Source organism: Somniosus microcephalus, chromosome 1 (genome assembly GCF_052327205.1).
Source record: "Somniosus microcephalus isolate GS21.2 chromosome 1, FLI_Smic_1.0, whole genome shotgun sequence".
In the NCBI taxonomy this organism is placed as follows: domain Eukaryota; kingdom Metazoa; phylum Chordata; class Chondrichthyes; order Squaliformes; family Somniosidae; genus Somniosus; species Somniosus microcephalus.
The window spans coordinates 13,402,436-13,425,990 of NC_140987.1; the positions used below are offsets into that span (position 1 = coordinate 13,402,436).

The window sequence follows — 23,555 nt, forward strand, 5'->3', positions numbered from 1 at the left end:
GAAATTATTACAGCTGTGAGGAGGGGTGATATGTTGGAGAGATCATCAAACGAGGCCATATGGGTCAAATTGAAACACAAAAAAGGGGCGATCACACTGCTGGGAGTATACTACAGACCCCCAAACAGTGAGAGGGAGATAGAAGAGCAAATATGCAGACAAATTTCTGAGAAGTGCAAATACTATAGGGCAGTAACAGTAGGGGATTTCAACTACCCCAATATTAACTTGGTAAAATTAGTGTGAAGGGTATAGAGGGTGCGGAATTCCTAAAATGCATCCAGGAGAACTTTTTTAGCTAGTACAGGAAACTTTGGTTTATCCGGAGGTTGTATGTCCGGAAACCTCGATCTAACGGCAGAAATCATCAGCCGTTTTGGTTAGGTTTTTTTTCTTCCCCTAGCACTTTTTTTTTTAATAAACAGTCAGGCTCTGGAAAGCGTCTCTGTAGCTTCAGAGATGCTTCCAAGGTACGGGCCGCGTGTTTACAAGCTGTTGCTAAGCAACAGTGTTTGTTGTCAGATACGGAGATGAAAACCTCCGTATCCTTCAACATTCGCGCTGGTCTATCCGGAAGTTTCGATAGATCGGCAGCAGCTCGCTCTCGTCGGTGCCGGATATCGCGAAGTTTCCTGTATGTAGCAAGCCCAACAAGAGAGGGGGCGGTTCTGGACTTACTTTTAGGGAATGAAGCTGGGCAGGTAGAAGGCATATCAGTGGGGGAGCATTTTGGTGCGAGTGACCATAATTTAGTTAGATTTAAGGCAGTTATGGAAAAGGACAAGGATAGACCAGGAATAAAAATTTTAATTTGGGAGAAGCAAATTTTGCTAAGCTCAGTGGGGATTTAGCCATAGTGGACTGGAAACAGCAACTTAAAGGTAAATCAGTGTCAGAGCAGCAGGAGGCATAGAAACATAGAAGATAGAAACAGGAGTAGGCCATTCGGCCCCTCGAGCCTGCTCCACCATTCATAGAGTCATAGTCATAGAGTAATACAGCACGGATAGAGGCCCTTCGGCCCATCGTGTCCGCGCCGGCCATCAAGCCCTGTCTAATCTAATCCCATATTCCAGCATTTGGCCCGTAGCCTTGTATGCTATGGCATTTCAAGTGCTCATCCAAATGCTTCTTAAATGTTGTGAGGGTTTCTGCCTCCACAACCCTTTCAGGCAGTGAGTTCCAGACTCCAACCACCCTCTGGGTGAAAAGGTTCTTTCTCAAATCCCCTCTAAACCTCCCGCCCTTTACCTTGAATCTATGCCCCCTAGTTATTGACCCCTCTACTAAGGGAAAAAGCTCCTCAGCATCCATCCTATCTATGCCCCTCATAATTTTGTACACCTCAATCAATGTCCCCCCTCAGCCTCCTCTGCTCCAAGGAAAACAAACCCAATCTGCCCAGTCTCTCTTCATAGCTGAAGCGCTCCAGCCCTGGCAACATCCTGGTGAACCTCCTCTGCACCCTCTCTAACGCGATCACATCCTTCCTGTAGTGTGGCGACCAGAACTGCACACAGTATTCCAGCTGTGGCCTAACCAGTGTTTTATACAGCTCCATCATACCCACCTTGCTCTTATATTCAATGCCTCGGCTAATGAAGGCAAGTATCCCATATGCCTTTTTTACCACCTTATCCACCTGTTCCGCCGCCTTCAGGGATCTGTGTACTTGCACACCCAGATCCCTCTGACCCTCCGTCTTGCCTAGGGTCTTTCCATTCATTGTGTATTCCCTTGCCTTGTTAGTCCCCCCCAAAGTGCATCACCTCGCACTTTTCCGGGTTAAATTCCATTTGCCACTGTTCCGCCCATCTGACCAACCCATCTATATCGTCCTGCAGACTGAGGCTACCCTCCTCGCTATTTACCACCCTACCAATTTTTGTATCATCCGCGAACTTACTGATCATACCTTTTACATTCATATCCAAGTCATTAATGTAGACCACAAACAGCAAGGGACCCAGCACCGATCCCTGTGGTACCCCACTGGCCACAGGCTTCCAGTCACAAAAACAACCTTCGACCATCACCCTCTGCCTTCTGCCACAAAGCCAGTTTTGTATCCAATGTGCCAAGGCACCCTGGATTCCATGGGCTCTTACCTTCTTGACCAGTCTCCTGTGCGGGACTTTATCGAAGGCCTTACTGAAATCCATGCATACCACATCCACTGCGTTCCCCTCATCCACACACCTAGTCACCCCCTCAAAAAATTCAATCAAATTAGTCAGACATGATCTTCCCTTGACAAAGCCATGTTGACTATCCCTGATTAATCCTTGCCTCTCCAAGTGAAGACAAATTTTGTCCCTCAGAATTTTTTCCAATAATTTTCCTACCACTGATGTTAGGCTCACTGGCCTGTAGTTCCCCAGTTTTTCCCTACTACCCTTCTTGAATAATGGTACTACATTAGCGGTTCTCCAGTCCTCTGGCACATCCCCTGTGGCCAGAGAGGTCCTGAATATATGTGTTAGAGCCCACGCAATCTCTTCCTTTGCCTCACACAGCAGCCTGGGATACATTTCATCCGGGCCTGGGGATTTATCCATTTTTAGGCCAGCTAAAACCGCCAATACCTCCTCCCTCTCGATGTTAATATGTTCGAGCATATCACAGTCCCCCCGCCCTATTTCTATGTCTACATCGTCCTTCTCCATAGTGAAAACAGATGCAAAAAATTCATTTAGAACCCCTCCTACATCTTCCGGCTCCACACACAGATTGCCACTTTTGTCCCTAATGGGCCCTATTTTTTCCCTAGTTATCCTCTTACCCTTAATATACTTATAAAACATCTTAGGATTTTCCTTTATTTTACTCGCCAGTGTTATTTCATGGCCCCTCCTTGATCTCCTAATTTCTTTTTTAAGTATCCCCCTGCACTTTTTGTACTCCTCTAGGGCTTCCTCCGTCTTTAGCCTTTTGTATCTACCAAAAGCCCTCCTTTTTTTCCTAATCCATTCTCGTATATCCCCTGACATCCAAGGTTCCCTGTGGTTTTTGGAACCACTCTTGACCTTTACGGGAACATGTTGCCATTGTATGATCTCAATCTCCCTTCTGAAAGCCTCCCATTGCTCTGATGCGGATTTTCCTACAAGTAGCTGATCCCAGTCCATTTTGGCCAGATCCTGCCTTATCCTATTAAAATCGGCCTTCCCCCAATTTAGAACCTTTATTTCCGGCCCATCCCTGTCCTTTTCCATGACCACCTTAAATCTTACCATATTATGGTCACTATCACCAAAGTGCTCACCTACTAGCACTTTTTCCACTTGGCCGGCCACATTCCCTAGAATTAGGTCCAGTACCGCCCCCTCTCTTGTAGGACTTTCTACATGCTGGCTCAAAAAGCTCTCCTGGATGCACTTTAAGAATTCTACACCCTCTGAGCCTTTCACACTCTGACTATCCCAGTTAATATTGGGGAAGTTGAAATCCCCCATTATATATTACCCTATTATTTGCACATTTCTCTGAGATTTGCCTACATATCTGTTCCTCTATCTCCCCCTGACTGTTTGGAGGCCTATAGTACACTCCCAGCAAAGTGCTTGCCCCCTTTTTGTTTTTAAGCTCCACCCATATGGCCTCATTAGAGGACCCTGCTAATATATCATCCCTCCTTACTGCAGTAATTGACTCCTTAATTAATATTGCGACACCCCCTCCTCTTATACCTCCCCCTCTGTCTCGCCTGAAGATTCTGTACCCCGGAATATTGAGCTGCCAGTCTTGCCCCTCCCTCAACCATGTCTCCGTGATAGCAACAATATCATACTCCCATGTGTTAATCAACACCTTCAGTTCATCCACCTTATTTGCAAGACTCCTTGCATTAAAATGCGATCATGGCTGATCATCCAATTTCAGTCCCCTGTCCCTGCCTTCTCCCCATACCCCTTGATCCCTTTAGCCTTGAGAAATATATCCAACTCCTTCTTGAATACATTTAATGAATTGGCCTCTACTGCCTTCTGTGGTAGAGAATTCCACAGGTTCACCACTCTCTGGGTGAAGAAATTCCTCCTCATCTCAGTCCTAAATGGCTTACCCCTTATCCTTAGACTGTGACCCCTGGTTCTGGACTCCCCGACCATTGGGGAACATCCTTCCTGCATCGAGTCTGTCCAGTCCTGTCAGAATTTTATAAGTTTCAATGAGATCCCCTCATTCTTCTAAACTCCAGCGAGTACAAGCCCAATCAACCCAATCTCTCCTCATAGGTCATTTCTGCCATCCCAGGTATCAGCCTGGTGAATCTTCGCTGAACTCCTTCCATGGCAAGAACATCCTTCCTCAGATAAGGCGACCAAAACTGCACACAATACTCAAGATGTGGTCTCACCAAGGCCCTGTACAACTGCAGCAAGACATCCTTGTTCCTGCACTCAAACCCTCTAGCTACGAAGGCCAACATACCATTTGCCTTCTTAACCGCCTGCTGCACCTGCATGCTTACCTTCAGCGACTGGTGCACAAGGACACCCAGGTCTCGTTGCACTTCCCCTTCTCCCAATCTATTACCATTCAGATAATAATCTGTCTTCCTGTTTTTGACACCAAAGTGGATAAGCTCACATTTATCCACGTTATATTGCATCTGCCATGCTTCTGCCCAATCACCCAACCTGTCCAAATCATCCTGTAGTTTCTCGGCATCCTCCTCACAGCACACACGCCCACCCAGCTTTGTGTCGTCTGCAAATTTGGAGATATTACATCTAGTTCCCTTGTCTAGATCATTAATATATATTGTGAATAGCTGGGGTCCAAGGACCGATCCCTGCGGTACCCCACTAGTCACTGCCTGCCACTCGGAAAAAGACCCGTTTATTCCAACTCTTTGCTTTCTGTCTGCCAACCAGTTCTCTATCCAAGTCAATACCTTGCCCCCGATCCCATGTGCCTTAACTTTACACGCTAATCTCTTACGCGGGACCTTATCAAAAGCCTTCTGAAAGTCCAAATACACCACATCCACTGGTTCTCCCTTATCTATTTTACCAGTTACATCCTCAAAAAATTCCAGTAGATTAGTCAAACACGATTTACCTTTTGTAAATCCATGTTGACTTTGTCCGATCCTGTCACTGTTTTCCAAGGAGGAGATCCAGACGGTTCAGACCAAATATGTGCCCTTAAAAGGAAAAAGGTGGGACTAACAAATCTAGAGCCCCCTGGATGTCTAGGGGCATACAGGGTACGGAAAAAAAAAAAAGGGAGGCGTATGACAGATAGCGAGGGCTAAATACTCCAGAATCTTTAGAGGAGTACAGAAAGTGCAGGGTGCAATTAAAAAGGACATTAGGAAAGTAAAGAGAGGGCATGAAAAATTCTTGGCAAGTAAAATCAAGGAAAACCCAAAGATGTTTTATAAATATATTAAGAGTAAGAGGATAACTAAAGAAAGGGTAGGGCCTGTTAGAGATCATGAGGGTAATGTGTGTGTGGAGGTGGGAGACGTCAGTAGGGTTCTTAATGAATACTTTGCGTCTGTTTTCACAAAGGAGGGGCGAAGCAGACTTTGCTATCAGGGAGGAGGAGTGTGAAATATTAGATGAAATAAATAAAGTGAGAGAGGAAGTATTAAGGGGTTTAGCAGCTTTATAAGTGGATAAATCCCCAGGCCCGGATGAAATGTATCCCAGGCTGTTAAGCGAAGCAAAAGAGGAAATAGCAGAGGCCCTGACCATCATTTTCCAATCCTCTCTGGCTTCAGGTGTGGTGCCGCAGGACTGGAGGACTGCCAATGTGGTACCCTTGTTTAAAAAGGGAGAAAAGGATAGACCGAGTAATTACAGGCCAGTCAGCATAACCTCGGTGGTGGGAAAATTATTGGAAAGAATTCTGAAGGACAGGATAAATCTTCACTTAGAAAGACACAGATTAATCAAGGATAGTCAGCACGGACTTGTTAAGGGAAGATAGTGTCTGACAAACTTGATTGCATTTTTTGAGGAGGTAACAAGGAGGGTAGAGCGTTTGATGTGGTGTATATGGACTTTAGCAAGGCTATTGATAAGGTTCCACATGGCAGACTGGTCACGAAGTTAAAAGTCCATGGGATCCAGGGCAAAGTGTCAAGTTGGATTCAAAACTGGCTCGGAGGCAGGAAGCAGAGGGTAATGGTTGATGGGTGTTTTTGTGACTGGAAGGCTGTTTCCAGTGGGGTTCCGCAGGGCTCAGTACTGGGTCCCTTGCTTTTTGTGGTATATATCAATGATCTAGACTTGAATATAGGGGGTATGATTAAGAAGTTTGCAGATGATATTAAAATCAGCTGTGTGGCTGATACTGAAGAAGTTGGTTGTAGACTGCAGGAAGATATCAATAAATTGGTCAGGTGGGCAGAACAGTGGCAAATGGAATTCAATCCGGAGAAGTGTGAGGTAATGCATTTGGGGAGGGCTAACAAGGAAAGAGAATACACAGTAAATGGTAGGACACTGAGTAGTGTAGAGGAACAAAGGGACCTTGGAGTGCATGCCCACAGATCCCTGAAGGTAGCAGGCCAGGACGCTAAGGTGGTTAAGGCATACGGAATGCTTGCCTTTATTAGCCATGGTACAGAATACATAGAATACCCACGAAGACTCTGTCTTCGACGTGAGTGTCCTCAACTCCATCCCGCAGCATGCTACCCGCCACCATCTCAGCACAACCCCAGCCCAGCATGAGGTTGAAAAGGCCATCTGACAACTGAAGAACAACAAGGCCTCAGGAGCAGATGGAATCCCTGTCGAGGCACTAAAGCATGACGGAGAAGCACTACTGGTGCGAATTCATGAACTAATTTCTCTTATCTGGAAGGAGGGGAGCATGCCAGGGGATCTCAGAGATGCTGTAATTGTGACCATCTTCAAGAAAGGTGACAAGTCCGGTTGCGGTAATTACAGAGGAGTTTCCCTGCCGTCTGCCACAAGGAAAGTCATCGCAAGAATCCTCCTCAATCGCCTTCTCCCAGAGTCGCAATGGACATGATCTTCACCGCACGTCAATTACAAGAGAAATGCAGGGAACATCACCAACCGCTGTACATGGCCTTCTTTGATCTCACAAAGGCCTTCGACACTATCAACCGTGAGGGATTATGGAGTGTGCTCCTCAAATTCGTCTGCCCTCAATAGTTTGTCACCATCCTCCGCGCCTGCTTCACGACGACATGCAAGCTGTGATCCTTATCAACGGATCGACCACAGACCCAATTCACGTACGAACCGAGATCAAGCAAGGCTGTGTTGTCGCACCAAAGCTCTTCTCGATCTTCCTTGCTGCAATGCTCCCTCTCACCCTCCGTAAGCTCCCTGCTGGAGTGGAGCTAATTCACAGAACAAACGGGAAACTGTTCAACCTCCGTCGCCTCCAGTCCAGATTCAAGGTAGTCCCATCCTCTGTCGTCGAATTACAATATGCAGACGGCGCTTGCATCTACACTCACTCAGAGGTCGAACCCCAAACCATCGTCAACACCTTCACCGAAGCGTACGAGAGCATAGGCCTGACACTAAACATCTGTAAAACAAAGGTCCTCCACCAACCTGCCCCCGCCACACAGTACTGCCCCCCGATTATCCAAATCCACGACAAGGCCTTGGACCACTTTCCATACCTCGGGAGCCTACTGTCAACAAGGGCAGACGTCGACGACGAAGTCCAACACCTCCTTCAGTGTGCCAGTGCAGCCTTCGGTTGCCTAAGGAAGAGAGTGTTTGAAGACCAGGACCTCAAAGCCGGCACTAAGCTCATGGTCTACAGGGCAGCAGTGATACCTGCCCTGCTGTATGCCTCAGAGACATGGACCATGTACACCAGGCACCTCACAGCACTGGAGAGGTACCACCAACGCTGCCTCCACAAGATCCTGCAAATCCACTGGCAGGTTAGGCACACCAACGTCAGTGTTCTCGCTCAGGCCAACATCCCCAGCATCGAAGCTTTGACCACGCTCGATCAGCTCCGATGGACGGGTCACATCGTCCACATGCCCGATATGAGACTCCCAAAACAAGCGCTCTACTCGGTGCTCCGGCGCGGCAAGAGAGCCCCAGGTGGGCAGAGAAAACGCTTCAAGGACACCCTCAAAGCCTCCTTGAAAAAGTGCAACATCCCCACCGACACCTGGTAATCCCTGGCCCAAGACCGCACAAAGTGGAGAAGAATCGTCCGAAAAGGCGCCGAACACCTCGAGTCTCTTCGCCGGGAGCAAGCGGAAGCCAAGCGCAAGCAGCGCACGCCAAACACCCCACCCACCCGCCCCTTCAACCACCGTCTGCCCCACATTGGACTCATCAGTCACATGAGAACTCATTTTTAATGTGGAAGCAAGTCATCCTCGGTTCCGAGTAGGGTTGCAAAGGGGTGGAAAGTTTCCGGTAAATTTCCGGAAATTTTCCACGGGAAGTTTAGCTTGTAAATTTTGCCCAAAAAAGCACATGCTAGCATAATATTGTTTTTTTTGTATTTCTTTCTTTTTTTTTCCCCCCCACAGGTCCTCTCTTAAAATTACTAACAGAGATGGAATCTTAATTATTAAGGAATTTCTTAATCAATATATGTTTATCTTCTTACTTGGCTTGTTTTAATAATTACAAGTTGTGTGTGTGACTGTGAACAAATGTGTCCTGATTGGTTGGATGAGTGGATGAGCGATTAGCTCCCTCGATTTGTAATATTTGCATATCGAATTGTGATTGGCCTGCAATCAAGAAGATGATGGTTCTCATTCAGCATCAGGCTCCTTATCATCAGCAACTCCTGGCCCACTTGGAAGGTTCTTTGATACAATGGATAACCATAGCCAGAAGAATGCAGATGAGTGCCTTGCTCGAGCTGTATATGCAACAGGCTCACCCCTCATGCTCACAGCCAGTGTGTACTGGAAGAGATTTTTCAATGTTACTCGCCCTGCATACTGTCCTCCCACCAGACATGCTTTGTCTACTTATTTGCTGGAGTCCAAGGAAAGCTCAAAGAAACAATAGCGATGGCAGACTGTGTTGCAGTTATCTCAGATGGGTGGTCAAATGTACGAGGGGAGGGCATCAAACTACATCGTCTCCACTCCTCTCCCAGTGTTCAAGAGCACAGACACGAAGGGCAACAGACACACAGGCACATACATTGCTGATGAGCTGAAAGTGGTCATCAACGATCTTGGATCACAAAAGGTCTTTGCAGTAGTTACTGAAAATGCTGCGAATATGAAGGCTGCTTGGGCTCAAGTGGAGGAGGCCTACCCTCATATTACGTCTATTGGGTGCGCAGCTCATGGACTTAACCTGCTCCTCAAGGACATCATGGGTTTGAGAACCATGGAAGCACTGTACAAGAGAGCCAAGCATGTCAGGGGAAAACAGGTAGTTGCAGCAACCTACAACTCCAAGCAAATGACAAAGAACAAGAACACCACACTGAAGCTGCCCAACAACACTAGAAGGGGTGGTGTTGTCATAATGTACAACAGCCTTCTGGAGGGTAAGGAGTCGCTGCAAGAAATGGCAATATCCCAGTCTGGGGATATGGAAACCACCATCAAGAAAATACTGCTGGATGATGTGTTTTGGGAGAGAGTGGTAAGCAGCCTTAAACTACTCTCACCAGTAGCATCTGCAATTGCTCAGATTGAAGGAGATGACGCTGTCTTGTCAGATGTTCTCAGGCTTTTTACTGATTTAAAAGAACAAATCAGCATTGCCCTACCCACATCCCTGCTGCTCAAAGCAGAGGAGAAGGCAATTGTTCAATTCATACAGACGCGTCAAGAATTTTGTGTCAAGCCGATTCATGCTGCAGCATACATGCTGGACCCAAAGCATGTTGGGAGACCAATACTTTCTGGAGAACAGATCAACAGCGCTTACAGTGTGATTTCTACCCTCTCTCACCACCTCAATCTGGATGTGGGCAAAGTTCTGGGAAGTCTGGCAAAGTTCTCTACCAAGCAAGGTCTTTGGAATGGGGATGGGATATTGGAATCATGCAAGCATATCAGTGCACATACCTGGTGGAAGGGACTTTGTGCATCTGAGGCCCTGTCACCTATTGCATCGGTGATACTCCAAATCCCACCTTCATCAGCGGCCTCTGAACGAAACTGGTCACTTTTTGGGAATACGCATACAAAGGTGCGCAACAGGCTGACTAACAAGAGAGTGGAGAAACTGGTGACTATCCGGGCGAACCTGCAACTTATTGAGCCAGATACAGAAGTGTCCACCACACAGCTAGACACTGACACAGAGGAGGAAATGGACACGTCAGAGCCAGAGTATCAGGAGGAGCAATGAGGAGTAGAAGACTCAGAAGACTCATGAGTAGAAGACTCAAAGGGACAAAATAAGGACAAATTACAGGCTAAATAAGCTGACGCTCTTTTTATTTTATTTTAGATGGGTCTTTTTTGTGGGGGTTCAATAAAGTTCAAAATTATAACCTAAATAAAGTTTTGAAAGCCTGTTTTATTTGTATGGAACAGTATGTCTATTTTGACTACAAAGATAATAAGGGTCAGAGACAAAAACCATCAGTGTGCAAAAAAACTCAAAATTCCCATGGAAAGTTTCCTCTTTTAAAAATTCCCAGAATTTTGCAACCCTAGTTCCGAGGGACTGCCTAAGAGAGAGAGCGAATACAAGAGCAGGGGGGTTATGCTTCAACTGTATAAAACACTAGTTAGGCCTCAGCTAGAGTACTGCGTGCAGTTCTGGTCACCACATTACAGGAAAGATGTGATTGCACTAGAGAGGGTACAGAGGAGATTTACAAGGATGTTGCTGGGAGTAGAGAATCTTAGCTATGAGGAAAGACTGGATAGGCTGGGTCTGTTTTCCTTGGAACAGAGGAGGCTGAGGGGAGACCTTATTGAGGTGTATAAAATTATGAGGGGCCTAGATAAAGTGGATAGAAAGGACCTATTTCCCTTAGCAGAGGGGTCAAAAACCAGGGGTCACAGATTTAAAGTAATTGGGGGAAGGTTTAGAGGGGATTTGAGGGGAAATTTCTTCACCCAGAGGGTTGTGGGGGTCTGGAACTCACTGCCTGAAAGGATGGTAGAGGCAGGAACTCTAACCACATTTAAAAAGTACTTGGATGTGCACTTGGGATGGTCTAACCTGCAGGGCTACGGACCAAGAGCTGGGAAGTGGGATTAGGCTGGATAGCTCTTTGTTGGCTGGCGCGGACACGATGGGCCGAAATGGCCTCCTTCTGTGATTAACTTTCTATGATTCTATTTTTTCCACAAAGTCTTTTATGTAGATTCAAATAGAACAGTTTCCCACTGAACCAGTCTATATTTGCATTTATATACGTCCCTCCTCATTCTGCCCCCACCCCCTCCCACAAGCATTTTAAACCATGGGAGCAGATCAACCGCGACGGACTTCAATGAAGTGTAGATAATTTACCAATCCTGCGCTCCTAGTAGTGTCTCGCTCCAAGGAAGCGTGGGTTGAAGATAGAATTACAGAAGCGCCAATTCTCAGACGCTCGCTCCCTTTGAGTGCGGCTCCCCACAGGGAGTGTGGGATCGGTGAATTTATCCTAAAGTAACTGCCCATCAAAGTTTGCAAGGTAAAAAAATATATAATTTTCTTGCAACTAAAGATGGCCAGGGTCCAAATACTGCTGCAGCAGCACTAGCACCATTGTACATTAAGGTCCCTCATTTAATTGTGTTTGCTGGTGCAGCCTCATCATCAGTAGAAAACTGACACTCAGTGCCTGAAATGTGCATTTTTCTTTTGCTTACACCGTGAAGCAGAATCCCACAAAACACACATGCAAGCAAGCAGCTACTGCGGCCTGTACCACTGCTATTATAGCCATCTTGATCTGTGCGTTCTGAGCACATGGTTGCAGCAGTAACTGCAACAACTAACTTTAGAATGACAGTGAAGTAAGGGCCTCAGAATTCGGTAGCTTGGGGGAAGTGGTTTTGGGAGAGACCTCCTCAAAGCAGGGTGGTGCGCCATCCAGGACAAAGCAGCCCGCTTGATTGGCATCCCATCCACCACCTTAAACATTCACTCCCTCCACCACCGGCGCACCGTGGCTGCAGTGTGTACCATCTACAAGATGCACTGCAGCAACTCGCCAAGGCTTCTTCAGCAGCACCTCCCAAACCCGCGACCTCTTCCACCTAGGACAAGGGCAGCAGGTGCATGGGAACACCACCACCTCCAAGCTCCCCTCCAAGTCACACACCATCCTGACTTGGAAATATATCGCCGATCCTTCATCGTCACTGGGTTAAAATCCTGGAACTCCCTCCCTGACAGTACTCTGGGAGTACCTTCACTTCATGGACTGCAGCAGTTCAAGGCAGCAGCTCACCACCACCTTCTTGAGGGCAATTAGGGATGGGCAATAAATGCTGGCCTTGCCAGTGACACCCACATTCCATGAACGAGTAATAAAAAAGATCAGCCTCTGATGGTGAAATGGTTAGCAGTAATCTGGAATTGAAGGAGGGGCTTAATGGGCGCCACAACTAAAGCTGGAAATGGTCAATGGAGCCCTGGAAGAAAAAAATAATATTTTGGGATATAGTATATGAATAATTTGGGACATGATATATGGTATGTGTAGCATGCTCTAAGGATAAGGGGTAAGCCATTTAGGACAGAGATGAGGAGGAATTTCTTCACCCAGAGAGTGGTGAACCTGTGGAATTCTCTACCACAGAAGGCCGTAGAGGCCAATTCATTAAATATATTCAACAAGGAGTTGGATATATTTCTTAAGGCTAAAGGGATCAAGGGATATGGGGAGAAGGCAGGAACAGGGTACTGAATTTGGATGATCAGCCATGATCTCATTGAATGGCGGAGCAAGTTCGAGGAGCCGAATGGTCTACTCCTGCTCCTATCTTCTATGTTTCTATGCTTGGAAGGAATGGGTGACTTTGGACCGATGTTTCCCAAAGCTTCCACTGGGGGTAGTTTCCTCGCCTCATATCTGGGTGTGTTGTAGACTGATTGAGATTGATCATCATCATTAGTCAACAACTAATCGTTGTATCATGTGACTACCAGGATGGCAGAAGACAAACTAGATGGACCTTGGTCTTTTTTCGTCTAGCAATTCCTACATTCCTATGATATGAAAATGATGGTGAAGAATCGGATGCTGGAAGAGGAATGGAGTTTGGCAAACGCTTGGGTGATAGATGTAAGGGGTTGAGACTCGGGCCACACAGTTGTGAGCTCTCTCAAGTTTGTCAAGGGTAGAGGAGAAGATGTTGTAAGAGTGTTATAAATCTCATCAAGAAACTACTTACGAAATACCGCTGGACGGCCAGCTGGTGGCGCCATCCAAGGAGTATAAATACTCGGGCGTGGGCCCAGCTTGCCAGGGACATTTTGTAAGACAAGGAACTAGTGAAGTACAACTAGACCTCCATGTTCTGAAACAAGTTGATTAAAGCCTTGCTTTATGCTCAAACTAAGTGCGGAGTGAGTTTTATTACGTCTGAGTATTTGAGAAGTAGAGGCACAAGCAGGTAACGTTCTAGGGTAAGAAAAATACAGTCTTGACAAATAATCCAACGTGAGATTACAAAGGTAAGCTCGCAGTCTAGCAGAACATTGAGGCTGTGCAGCTCTTAGCACTATTTTCTATAAAACGATGAACTGTTGGGACTCCCGATCCCAAAAAGCTTTTAATTGGAAACAAAAGCACAGAAAATGCTAGAAACACCCTGCAGATCTGTCAGTATCCGTGAAGAGGACAGACAAATGAATGGCCCAGAATTTCCTGGAGACTTGCTCCATTGAATTGTCACATCTATGGCGTTTGGTCCTTTTCACAGCATAAAAGTCCCTGGAAATTATGGCAGAACCGAGTTGTGTCATTATTTACACCACGACGCAATTTCCTGGGACGTTTGATGTGCTTTGCCAATATCATCATCGAAACAGTGCAAAATTAATCATAACTCCTCAACCCTGTCAAGTCAATGGCAATTGCAAATTTCCTGAACTTATGCTAGTTTTCTCGCCGCAGGCTGAATAACAACGATGCAGGTCAATGTATTTCAAAAGTTCAAAAGATATATTTTAATTATTAACTAAAACCCATCAAAACACTTCTTCGCCGTTGTGTGTTAGATTTAGTGCACATTCAGTGCACGGAGTAGGGCATTTGAAGTGCCATGCCATTAATGAAAGTGGGCCTATTTAGGCCCATTTTCACACCCGAAATGGTTGGCGTTCTCGCAGCATGCACCAGGCGCCAGAGGCCCAAGGCTTGTTCGAAATTGGGCCTCGGGCTTCATTTGAATAATTGTGGCGAGCTACGGGTGCCTGTTGAGCCTCTTCGCTCATAGTGGCATCCAGTGCCCTCACTATGTACAGGGGTTGATTTTTGAGGGAGCTTGCTGCATGCAAAACCGCTGTTGCATTTGCTTACCTAACAGTTGATGCATTTGAAAGTAATTAATTATATGAGAAATACTTTGCCGAGATGTGTGATAATGTGCTATATTCTTCTTTCCCCGCATTAAGGCAATATGCACCCAGTAATATAGGCAGCTGGTCTCATTCATGTTTCATGATGCACAACTACACACCACAGCCGATTTTAAAATCTGTTTTATGATATTTAAAACTGTACAGTGAGGGTACCGGATGTCACATTGAGCTAGAAAGCTCTCTACTTCTGGGACCGTTTCAATACAGCCCACACAGATGGGTTTACTCTCTCTTCCGAAGGATCTGAAGTCAACACACAACTGGTCATTATTAGACACTCAGTTATCAAGGATGGTTAGTGCGGATGTGAAAGATTCACACTGGTGCCATAGAAGGTACAAACTGTATCTATCTCGCACCTTTAACATAGTAAACAGACACGACACTTCACAGATGTAAAGGTGCATGGTAAGCACCAACAGAAGAGGAGCTGGGAGATGACTGAAAGTGTTGTCAAAGAGGTAGGTTATGAGGAGGCTTTTGAAGAGGAATGCGGCAGCATGGATGAGGGTTTATGGGGAGAGAAGGCATCAGGATATACGGTGAAGGCAGCTCACAGTCTCCCATTAATGGAGGAGCAGAGGGAAAGAGGAATGGAAAAGATCAGTAGAATCAGAATAGCACATAGGGCTGGAGGAGATTGTAGATGCAAGAAGGAGGCAAGGCCATGGAGGGATTTGTAGAAGAGGACGGGGATTTTGAATTCAGCGCGTTGAGTGATGGGGAGCAGGTGGAGGGACCCAGGACAACAGTAACAGGGGAGGAAGGCAGCGTGGGACAGGATCAGATTACAGGAAACTCTCGTTTAAACGGCACCTAAATATCCAGAATTCTCTAATAACCAGCAAAACTCATACTCCGAAAACAACACCTCAATAACCGGAAATGTTGCAGAGTCCGAGTCTCCCGCGGTGGTAGTTCTCCAAACTGCCACTACTCGGCTTCTTGGCGCTGTCGGAAGTTCGAACACCTCAATAACAGGAGTCTGACTCAGTCTCTTCCGATCCGCCATTCTTCTGTGTGTCTCTCCATCTTTATCGTGAATTATCTCCCCCATCTTGCATTATGGAATTCCCAAAAGTTGGTCAAAGCAAAAGGGAGAGTGGTGTTGACTTTAAAACAGAAAATCGAGATATTCCAAAGACTAGAAAGAGGAGAGAAGCGTATCAACATTATGAATGAATTCAAAATCGGTTCGTCAACAATCTGCGACATCAAATAGCAGAAGGATAAGCTGCTCAAGTTTTATTCAAGCTCGGAGACATCTAAGCGTGTAGAGAAACAGCGTACGCTTCGTAAGCCTAAGCTTGAAGAGCTGGATATCCTGCTTTATGAGTCGTTTTCTCTTAAGCGTTCAGAGGGTGTTCCACTTTCCGGACCCATGCTAATCGAGAAAGCGAAAGATTTCTACGTAAAGATGGAGCTCACTGACAAGCGTGCTTGCTCCGAGGGATGGCTAACGTGCTTCAAGTTACGGCACAGGATATGACGACTCGATATTTCCGGGGAGAAGAAATCAGCTGATCACAACGCCGCAGAAGAATACTGCGATTATCTCAATTGGATTGTGCAGCAACATGATTTGTCACCAGCACAGAGATACAATGCCGATGAAACTGGCTTATTTTGGAGGTTTTTGCCAGAATCAACGCTTGCTGGGGCTAGTGAGGCTAATGCTTCAGGTTACAAGAAAAATAAAGATTGTGTAACCGTGCTAACATGTGCGAACGCTGCTGGATCACACCGGGTTAAACTTCTTGTCATTGGAAGTATAAAAATCCCTGTGCATTTAAAAATGTGAGGCACGTACCTGTTGAGGTCAAAGAAATGCTTGGATGGATAAGAAAATCTTTTCGTATTGGTTCCATCATATTTTTGTTCCATCTGTGAGGGAACATTTCCGTAGAATAGGGAAACCTGAAGATAGAAAATGCATTTTATTGCTTCATAATTGTAGAGCCCATCCGCATGAATCAGAGTTGGCTTCGGGAAATATTTTCACCATTTATTTGCCACCAAATGTAACTTCTCTCATACAACCCATGGACTAGGGCGTTATCCAAAATCTCAAGTGTCATTACAAGAAAGACTTCCTACATAAACTTATAAACCAAGATGACAATATTCACACATTTCAGAAGGAATACAATCTTAAAGATGCCATCTTTAATGTTGCATGTTCCTGGAACTTGGTGAAAGGTCACACTTTGAGGCAAGCCTGGCGCAAATTGTGGCCTTCTGTAATGTTTGCCGAAGGTTCTTCTTCAGAGGAGGAGTTTCATGGGTTCAATGTTCGTCCCAAGAGGAGTACAGTAATGGAAATGGCAGGCATGGTGAAAAATGTAGGCCCAGCAAACACTCTACGTCACCTCAGTGAATGTGATATTGGAGCAATGGATTGATGTAGAGAGAGAAGTTGCTGTTATGCATATGCTAAGTGATCATGAAATAATTGAGACGGTTTTGAATCCAAAGAAAGAAAAGGAAAGTGAATGGAAAGTGAAGAGGATGAGATTTCTGAAGAGAAGGTGATTTCTTGGGCTAAAGCTGCAGAAGGATTTGCTTTAATCCTCCAATTTGCTGAAAGGCAGCCTTGCTACTCTGCCCAAGAAATTAAGCAACTCCATATTCTGCACTCGCCTTTCGACAAAAAGGCAAGAGTCCACTGAGCAAGCAGACATCCGGGACATGTTTAAGAAAGCTTCCAAAAGATTTTAAGCAGTGGAAGTGCCTGAAGAATCTGTTGAAGTGCACGATCCTGATGACCCAGCTGGCATGGTTATTCCTGATGAACCAGCTGACTTGGAATAAGTGTACAGTCAACTACAGTCTGCTCGATTTTGACACTGAATTAAAATAAAGGCCCATTCTCCACCACACATACACACCCCTCACTCGAATGAACATAATTATTAATTTTTTTAAAGTCATATTTAAAATTAAATCAATTTCCCAGCACAGGCAAATGGGCTGAATGGCCTCCTCCTGTGCTGTATGATTCTATATATCTGGCAATTCTGCTTTCTTCCAAAAGGAATGTCTCAAATTTTCAAATGTTACAGCCACCATTGAATGCAATTTTAATTGAAATCTTATGTAAACATTTTCCAGCGCGATTTCAGCCCAATCGGCAGCGAGGGTGACAAAAGCGAACGGAGTCATATATTACAACAGGTTTCAAGAAATAAACAAAATAGGTTCAGACAACAATGTGAATTACTTGCAGTTATATTCAAGAATGTTATAAATAGAGAACATAGGCCAAACACCCACACACATAAATCAGAGTCACGTACTGTATCAGAGTACTACGCGATCTAAACCACAAACCACATGTGTGCAGCCACTTCCCCAAATCGTTCCTCAGTAGAGCAAGGCTTTCACAAATTCTCTCGCCCTAATACATGCAGCCAAGTCCATTCAGTTTAATACGAACTGACTTGCCTTCAAACTCCAAATCATAATTGATTTTTTCCCCTAATATTTAAAAATATTTTTTCCCGATCTCACGTGCACCATAATCGCAGTAAACAAGGCAGGCGGGCCAGCACCCAAGCGTCTATCAGTACTGCTCAGAAACTGAGCACCATGGACCTCATTATGCGATCCAGGGAGCGCAACACAGTGCAAGATATACCGGGGCGCTGGGCTAGAATTTGAAGTTCCAGCAGCTCGTCAAAGTAGTATTTCACGGGGGGGGGGGGGGGGGGGGGGTTCGGGGGGCCATGCAGAAGAGAATTTCATTTATTTATTAGCCCCCACCCCCTTCAGCATCCAAGTGAAGCCGGCAGGTGCAGCTAGAACACTGTACGGGCGCTCCAGACAAATTATGGGGGGGGGGGGGGGGGGAAGACAGTGAGTGTTGCTGTTTTAAAACATCATCTAGCCACTCTCGTAACCCAGAAATAAAGAGGGGAGGCCCCCAACATTTGATTTTTGCATATATAAAACGTTAGCCCCAGATCACTAAATCTGAGACACAGTTAGGTTTGTGCCCAAGATCTATATACAGCAGGATCAAACAGACAGATGTTGAACAAAAAAAATCAGAAGGAAGAAAAATACTGACGTGGCACTGAGTCACTTTGTGCAACAAAGATCGTTTGTGCTGCCAATGAATCAAGTCTGATGCATGCGGAGGCAAAACATTCTGCTATAGTTCACACACGTTTTCACTCCACCCTCTGACAGTTTATTAATCAGGGTATGATGAGAATCTTGTCAGAAAGTGGGATCAACCATCAAGGGCTTCGGCCCAGTTACTAAGTGTAACCTGTAACTCAGAATAAAATATTAACAGTTTCCTGTTGATTTGTGAGCTGTGCCAAGTTGGCTGATCGCAGCCAGGGATATTACAGCTGGCTTCAGCGCAGCTCGGTCCAGAGAGAGGACCTATCAGTCGGGTTTCATACTGATCATTATCCACTGGTCTCTGCTAGACACTGAATGAGGGCAGGATGGGGTTCGGCTGTGATGCCCTGCCACGTTTGACCGCCTTGCTTTTTTTTTTTAAATTTTTTTTTTTTTTATAAAAGTTGTTCCCGGGATGTGGGCATCGCTGGCAAGGCCAACATTTACTGCCCATCCCGAATTGTCCTCGAGATGGTGGTGGTGAGCGACCTTCTTGAACCACTGCAGTCCGTGTGGTGAAGGTGCTCCACAGTGCTGTTAGGGAGTTCCAGGATTTCGACCCAGCAATGATGAAGGATCGGTGATATATTTCCAAGTCAGGATGGTGGGGAACTTGGAGGTGGTGGTGTTCCCATGCACCTGCTGCTCGTCCTTCTAGGTGGTAGAGGTTGCGGGTTTGGGGCACAAAGAACAGCCGGACACCCATGGGTAATGTCCCAGAGAATGCCCTTAGAAGTGAGTGGGTGGGGGGGGTTGCAGAAGGGAAAGAAAAACAAAAATCGGCAAAGAAAAAAATGTGAAGATGTGAGGTGGCTTCACATAGACAGAAGACAAGGCAGTACAGGAGAACTCCCCTTGCTGTTGTTTCAGTTTACAGTGTCAGTTAATTACATGCTGATCATCAAGTGCCAGCTGTGGCTCAGTTGGGAGCACACTCGCCTCGGAGTCAGAAGGTTGTGAGGTTCAAATCTCACTCACGGGACTTGAGCACATAAAGCTAGGCTGACACTCCAGTGCAGTGCTGAGGGAGCTCTGCACTGTTGGAGGCGCCGTCCTTCGGATGAGACGTTTAACAAGGCCTCGTCTGCTCTCAGGTGGATGTAAAAGGGCAGGGGAGTTATCCCTGGAGTCCTGGACAATATTTATCCCTCAATCAACATAACAAAAACAGATTATCTGGTCATTATCACATTGCTGTTTGTGGGAGCTTGCTGTGCGCAAATTGGCTGCCGCATTTCCCACATTACAACAGTGACTCCACTTCAAAAGTACTTCATTGACTGTAAAGTGCTTTGAGACTTCCAGTGGTCGTAAAGGCACTGTATAAATGCAAGTCTTTCTTTCTTTTGGCAAGCAAAATTATTCAAAGGATACACAGCTTGTGACAGACAAAAGCAGTTTGTCCAGCACATGAAATCCTCACCCATGCAATCAAATACAAGCTTAAGTAACACCACACATTCAAATCAATTCACGGTTTGATTGTTTTAAATTGACAACTTGAAGGTTTCAACAACAACACGCTTTTATATAGCGGGGGAGAAATTCGGTGGAGCCGCAAACTCGCCTGGACGCCGGAATTAGCGCAGTGATCGGAGCAGTTGCGACTGCCGGAAATTCAGCTTGAACGCCCCAAGAGGGACACTGGGCGAGGCTCGAGGCGCTCCGCGTCCCTCTTAGGGCGCTGAAACTGAATATCGCAGCGCAACGTGCCGCAGTGCCACACGCTGCGGCACGGCGCGCTGCGGTACTGCAGGCCTTCCTCCCATTCTTAAGGGGGAGGGGCCTGCACCAGCGCGATCAGAGATCGCGAGTGCCGGCAAAAGAGCCCGGCACCGAGGAGAAGTGCCGGGCTCTCGGAAGACAGCCAGCACTGCCGCGGGGGGCGATCAGGAGGCCGGGGACGGAGGTGCTGGCAGGCGGCCACCGAAAAAAACGGCCGCCCCGCACCTCCACCTTAATTTGCGCCACTGCCGCCACAGGTAGGCCCCGTGAACCGGGCGCGAGTTGCGAACGGCGCTACAGAGGCGGTCGCTACCAAATATCGAGATCGGGGCGGTAGCGGGGTGCTGCGCACACCGATGACGTGATCAGTGGCGGCGCAGCGCAACAGGCTAACGCCGCCATTCGCGCCCCAGCTAAATATCGCGGGAGGCGTGGCCAGTGGCGCTAAAGCCACTGAGTGCCCTTTTTAGGCGCTAACTGGTGGCGCAGCCCACAGAATTTCTAGGCCAGCATCTTTAATGTAAAAGTCCCAAAGCGCTTCACAGAATCGCAAATAAAAAATGTACGCCGAGCCAAAGAATGTCGCTGAGCAACCCTACATTCTCTGCCTTCTAAGAAAGATAATATTGTAATGTTCTGGAAAACCGGCCTGCCTGCCTTTATTAAGCTTTTGAATTATTACGTGACTTTTCAGTAATCCCTATGTTGTGCATTTTTCTCTATCCCTAGGGTTTCCAGTGCATCACATTATTATCCTTCTTTGAAGGCAGAGGAAGTAGGATCACCAGCTTGTGGAGTGCTTAGCAACATTCTTTTATATGAGGTGTGCTATGTGAATGCAAAGTATTGCTACTGTTAATCTCAGACACCTGGCAATGCTGCTTGATAACCAACAACACATTTATATTTATGCAGTGCCTTTGATGTCATAAAATGTCCCAAGGTGCTTCACAGAGGCAGCAAGGCGGAAGGTTTAGGGAGAGTTCGAGTGTGGGGCCAAGACAGCTGAAGGCTCTGCCAGTGGCGTTGGAGCAGGGTGAGGGAGGGATGCAAAAGTGTCCAAATTCTGAAGAATGGAGGGTGTGCACTGCTTTGCAAGCCTGGAGGAGGCTGTAGAAGTCGGAAGGGCAAGGCCCTGGTGAGATTTGTAAACAAGGATGAGAATTTGAATTCAGTGATTTGGAGAACTGGGAATTAATGGAGGTTGGCAAGGACAGGAGTATGAGGGAAACAGGATTTAATGCAAATAGGGCAAGAGAAACTGAGGTGTGAGATAGCATCCCAACTCCCCCTCTTTCTTAGTAAGAGGGAATGAAACCAGTACAGGAAACTTTGGTTTATCCGGAGGTTAACTGTCCGGAATGCTCGAGCCACCGGCAAAATTCAGGAGTCGGTTCAGTCAGTTTTTTTTCTTTTCGTTGCTTTTTTTTCCACTAGTCAGGCTCTGCAAGGTCTAGCTAAAGCTGTTGCTTAGCTACAGAGACGCTTGCAAGCTACGGCCGACTGTTTAGAAGCTGTTGCAGCAACAGGGTTTGTTGCTAGATACGGAGCTCAAAAGCTTCCGTATGTTTTAACATTAGCGCTGGTTTGTCCGGCAGTTTTGATGGGACGGCAATAGCTCGGTCCCATCGGTGCCGGATAGCACAAAGTTTCCTGTATCAATAGAGACTGTTGATTAATTCACAATGTTTCAATGAAGTTTTTTTTTTATTAACTGCCTAGAAGTTTTATAAATAGCTGATGTGCACTTCGGTCTCATTCTTCATCAGTACAACAGAACAAAAACTTGCATTTATACAGTGCCTTTAACACAGTAAAATGTCCCAAGACACCTCACAGGAGCGTTATCAGACAAAATGTGACACTGAACCGAGATATTAGGACAGATGACCAAAAGCTTGGTCAAAGAGGTAGGTTTTAAGGAGCGCCTTCAAGAAGGCGAGAGAGGCGGAGAGGTTTAGGGAGGGATTTCCAGAGCTTAGGGCCCAGGCAGCTGAAGGCACGGCCACCAACGGTGGAGCGATTAAAATCGGAGATGCACAAGAGTCCAGAACTGCAGAGCAGAGAGAGCTCGGAGGGTCTTCGGTAATGTTCCCTATAATTTTATTTTTGGATTCTATTTTTGGTAGGGTATTCTATGTCTTAACAACTCTGTATTACAAGATCTAACCTCTCCCTTCATACTTTTGGTGATGATCTTAAATTTTCACCTTTCAGTTACCAACTTCACCGAGCAGAAGTGTTACATGTGTTGTCCAAACCTTTCCTTGGACATGCCTCTCCCTTCTTCCTCCAAACCCATTTTTCGTTTGATCCCTCCCTGTTCTAATTTTGACACCTCCCCCTTTATGAGTAGTTATTTCAGTAATTGGCAGAACTATGGATTCCCAGAATCAGTACTGGAAGAAACTGTGACTTTAAACTCCTGGCAGAGAAACAGAATTCCAATTACCAAAGCCTCTACCCACACTCAGTTATTTTTACATTATACACCTGTTTGCAATTCAAAAATACTAAGAGGAGGGATATCGCACAGATCTGCCAGAATTCAGTCACTTTCAGACTATGGTGTTTTAGTGGATGTTGAACTGAAAATTCCCCAAAAATTGGTGCTTCCACACAGAGGTCAATTTAAGTATTGATAGGAACAGGAGTAGGCCATTCAGCCCCTCGAGCCTGTTCCGCCATTCAATTAGATCATGGCTGATCTGTATCTTGACTCCATTTACCCACCTTGGTTCACTAGCTCTAATTGTAAGGTTATGCCCACTTGTTCTGGGCTCCCACACATAAGGACATGGTTTCTCTCTATCTACCTGATTAACTCCTTTAATCATCTTAAACACCTCAATTAGATCACCCCTTAATCTACACTCAAGGGAATACATGCATTTTCTTACGTTCACATTTTTTGAGTTCTTTTTAGTCATTTTCTACACCTTCCAGCAGAGGGAGGAGCCATGCCAGATTAATCCTTCCCTTGTCCAGACAGGGCTACTGAGGCTAACTGCAGTAAAATCCTCCACCCACACTACATTTACTAGAATGATAACAGAACTGAGATGTTATAACGATCAGGAAAGATTGAACAGGCCAGAACTAAGAGCCATAAATATAAGATAGTCACGAATAAATCCAATAGGGAATTCAGGAGAAACTTCTTTACCCAGAGAGTAGTTAGAATGTAGAACTTGCTACCACAGGGAGTAGTTGAGG

At 46.0% G+C, this 23,555-nt stretch overlaps 1 protein-coding gene across 2 annotated transcripts in view; it reads right to left on the bottom strand.

Moving 5' to 3' along the window:
- Positions 1 to 23,555, bottom strand: part of lifra (LIF receptor subunit alpha a) — a 229,468-nt gene that overhangs the window by 182,696 nt on the left and 23,217 nt on the right. The window contains exon 2 of one of the 2 annotated variants that reach the window (XM_085967430.1): positions 16,294 to 16,400. The exons of the other annotated variant lie outside the window; for it this stretch is intronic. The gene's annotated coding sequence lies outside the window, so the exon portion shown is untranslated. The remainder of the gene's footprint in view (positions 1 to 16,293; positions 16,401 to 23,555) is intronic. 2 annotated transcript variants of the gene reach the window in all.